Here is a 4,335-nt window from a genome sequence, read left to right as displayed (position 1 = left end):
CAACAGCATATATGCATTTCACAAAGCGCAAGGATGTATTTAGTCATTGTTAGACCGTACCCCTTTCGGTCCCAGACAAATTCTGTGGTCAAATTATCAAATGCATGCGGCTAAAAATACAAACTTCTGCGGTACATTCTGCGATAAAACCATGACCTTTCCCCAACAAGATTAATACAAACCCAAAACTCGAATCTAAAACGAAACGAAATAATTCCATAAACTGTCATTATCAACAGTTATCGTTGAATTATGCAAATAAAGTTTGGCTGATATTTTTGTTTGTTAGATGTTACATAGTCTATGGAGTCAAAATACCACAAGAACGTTTAAAAGTGAGAATTATCTATTTCAAATTAAATTTTATTGTTGGATCCATATTTTGTATGTTTGAATCGCTTGTTAAAAGCATCTTTCGGGCGAAGAAATAGATAGAAAAGCTTGAAAATAATGCACATAATGCAAATTAGTTTTTATTATCCAAAAGGTAAATTCCGCGATTGTTACATTTTATTCAAGGCTTTCTGCGATCGCGGAATAGCAGTATTCGTCTGGGACTGCCCTTTTGCCAGGACACCCTTGTTTTTAACGGCTACTAAATACAAAGGTAGACTAGTCCAAACCATAATTCGTTCATCCTAACGAATGGATGGGGTCATCATGTGAGCTTAATGCGTATAAGTCAGTTATTGGTAAGGCTGTTTATCATATAACGGGAAGTGTTATCGACGTGATAACCCAATCCGATATACGTGGCCTCACAATTCGATACACCAAATGGTCTATTGGCAGACCTTCTTTGTGAGATATGTTCAGGGATGTACTACATAATGGCATTGTGTACTTTATAACTTTAGATAGTGGTATCCCGATGTGTGAGTGCAAATGTAAACAGTCATGGCTGCAAATCAGTTGGCACTATATCCTGCACTGGGCGGTTTACGCAGGTGTCATATTCCTACGCGGTGCCTAATGTTACATAAAGAAATACGGCAAGATGATGTCAACCATGTCTCATGCCGCAGGCTTATCCCAAATCTCTGTGTCCATGCCACAACAGTCACAAATTGTTCGAGGCGGGCGTTGGTGCCCTCGGAATTATGTCTGTTTATGAAAAAAGGAATGAGCAATCCTTGAAAGGGTTCATAACCACATGTACACCTGTTGCTCAGCGTACGGCATTTTGCAATATAGAGCTAATGAACCGGCCCCTGTTCCTCTTCCTCCGCCATGTTTGTCCCACGTCGACGCCATGTCACGCCCCAGGCCGTCGATTCACGTCGGTTTCGGTATCGTGAAGTGCAGCTAGCTCAGTAAGCACACTATTTTATGGCTTGAGTTGCTGCAACTGGTAACATTTGTGACGGAAACAAAGCTGCAACTGGTAGGACACAAAGCACCTCTATTCACAGTTACCAGCGACCGCCTCCGTGGTCTAGTGGTAGGGCGTCGGCCCGGAGAGCGGAAGGTCCGCGGTTCGATCCCCAACCGCGTCATACCAAAAGACGTTAAAAGATGGTACTTGTTGTTACCCTGTCTGGCGCTCGGCATTAAGGGGCTAAACCAAGGACTGGTCGGCTCGGAGTCAGTATACTTTAAGTGGGGTATTCATGTTAAACTGCGGCATGGTATCTCAGTGAGCTAGCACTATAAATCGGCATCAGTCCGGACTAGTACAAGCAGCCAGACAAACACACACACATACATGCACGTCGCTATATAAGTGCAATAATCTTGGACGCGACCTTAAACCCCATTTCACCTCACCTCACCTCACCTGGCGTTGACGTTTTACATTCAATTATAATAGGATGGAGGTATTGATAGTCAAGTAAATATAGAAGCGGGGTGTTGTCATAAACATTAATCTTTGAAGATACGACAACGTCATCAAAGATTGCTTTGCGACAATTAGAAGCATAGTTTCAATTCGTACAACTGCTACACCGACAGCCTCCTTCTTCTACATGATGTCGTGACTGTTGGCCTTTTCACCAGAAGTCGCAGACGATTAAAGAAGGCCTGTCTGGTATGACTCTCCTCTCCCCATTCCAGGTAGGTTGTCGTCTGCAGCATTGCTCTCAGCGACTTGGTCACGTGACACGGGTCTATGTCTTCAAGCATCACCACCACCAGGAGGCGCTGACCACATTCTATGACATGCCGTTGAATTAAATTCAACTCAAACTGGCACCAGTCACTTTTAACAAAGTTATTCGACAGAACAATGATCATCTTCCGGCTGTTCTCAACACTATGAGCTATGTTGTCGACTATCAATCTTCCCACTTCAAAGTCTCGGCTATGGATGCATAATTTGAGTCCATCGGATCCTTCCAATACAGGCATCAGGTGCTGCCTCACCCAGGCCAGGTCGTCGTAGCTGTACGCTACGAAGACGTCGTACAGAAACTGTCGTCTGTCTACCACCTCCCGTTCACTATGTTTCATCATGAACACCCGATACATCAAGTTCCACCCATAGTGGTAGAGGAGAGACAGGGTTACCAGGAGAGTGATGAGGACAAGGAGGATCATCAGGACGCTCCAGCTCAACAGACACTTCTGTTCGGATATTTGCACATCTAGGAGGTGGATGCCATGCAGGTCTCTGGGACTATTACAAATATAGCCTTCTTTGTGCCATTCAGCTCGGAATAGATGAGGGTCTCTTTGAAAGGTTTCAATGAGCCACAAAGATTCGCATCCACATGAAAATATGTTGCCGGATAAATCTACATATCCAGATCCTTTCATGAAATGAGGTGGGAAGCACGACTTATTGACTGAAGTGATTTCGTTATACGCCAGAAATAGATGTGTAAGTTCTGTCATGTTGTTAAAGACGCCTGGTTGTACGTTTTTAATTTCGTTGGAGCTCAAATCAAGCTGAATGAGATGCTTAAGATGGCTAGAAATGGCTCTTGGGATGTCTTTAATTCTACAATCTCCTATATTTAACACCTTAAGATTGGCCAGGTTTCGGAATAAAGTATCATAGTGCACATCAAGTAAATTTGGGAATTAATTAGAATTTAAATTCAAGGATTGAAGTGAAAGGCATTTTTGAAAAATCTTAAGAGGAATTTCCTTTGACTTATTAAAATGGATATGGTTGTTTCGAAAGGAAATGTGTTGAAGAGTCGAGCTGTTGAGTGCTTCGTGTTCCATCTTCCTCAGGGTACATCCAATAGAAGACAGTCTGAGACTTGTTAGAGATTTCAGACCAGAAAATTGATTATTCTATAACTCCAACAAAATGTTCCCATCCAAGATCGGCTCCCTTAAATTATCGAGGCAGTCATATTGGCTCTTGGACAAAACGCGTATATTGTTAAACATGATTTCTAGTCGAGTCAAATTTGGAAAGTGTGATGTTTTGTTTCGACACAGTTTGGGGAATTCTTCTAACCGATTGTAGTCGAAACAGAGACGTTGTATATCTGTACATAGTCCGTTCTCATAATAGACATATGAGTAATGGAGTTTGCTTGAGATAAACGAGTCCTTTCAGTGGTTCAAATAATTCCACTTGATACATCTTTAGTTGGTTGTTGACAAGGCTGAGGGCGAGGTTGGGGGGATGAGCTAGAGGGAGGAAGAAATCTTGAGGGAGGAAGAAATCTTGAGGGAATAACGTCACATTCATAAGGCTGATAGTCAGACTCCTAATTGATACGTTCCCAAGGCTGGCGACAGCTGAATCTAGTGAACCCATGCTTATGTTGTTACTGGAGAAAACTATTCCATTCAGGTTGAAGAAACTATTGAAGGCATCACTAGAGATGAAGGCAATACGGTTGGCGAACAAGAGCAGAGATCTCAAGCTGGACTTGGATATGTTACGGAACATATCTCCGGTCACATTGGTCAGGATATTTTGGTCTAATGTCAAATACAGGGGAAGGGACTTGTTGGGTGGCTTTGGGATGTGTGTGAAGTTACCACCTGAACAGTTCATATACACAGCATGGGTGGGATGTGGTCGACAGAGGCATTGTCTATTTGAGCACAGTTTCCATATCATGTCACCATCGACGCCGAGCAGCCCCAAGACACACACCAGGGCGACACTGGACTTTACCAGGAACATTTTTATCAGTTCAAGTTACCTGCGAGGCCACCGACCTTCCTTGGGACGTCTTTGTTCAACTAGAAATTACGGATCTCTAACGTCGGATTTCCCTGTGTGGCATGTGATATTGGTGCAGTTCTCCTACTCGGGAAGTTGATAGACCTCTTGAATCAAGTCTACAAAATAAAAGGCACGTTTTACTAACAACAGTAATTTAGTGTCGTACCTAAATCGGAATTCAAACTTATAATTATTTTGTA

At 42.7% G+C, this 4,335-nt stretch overlaps 1 pseudogene; it reads right to left on the bottom strand.

The window, feature by feature from the left end:
• Nucleotides 1-1,849: 1,849 nt before the first annotated feature.
• LOC139444205 (toll-like receptor 3) lies at nucleotides 1,850-4,093 on the bottom strand (annotated as a pseudogene).
• Between the last annotated feature and the right edge of the window lie 242 nt (nucleotides 4,094-4,335).

Source organism: Haliotis cracherodii, unplaced genomic scaffold, assembly GCF_022045235.1.
Source record: "Haliotis cracherodii isolate W230 unplaced genomic scaffold, xgHalCrac1.p SCAF_5, whole genome shotgun sequence".
Classification (NCBI taxonomy): domain Eukaryota; kingdom Metazoa; phylum Mollusca; class Gastropoda; order Lepetellida; family Haliotidae; genus Haliotis; species Haliotis cracherodii.
This window is presented reverse-complemented; position numbering and strand designations above follow the sequence as displayed.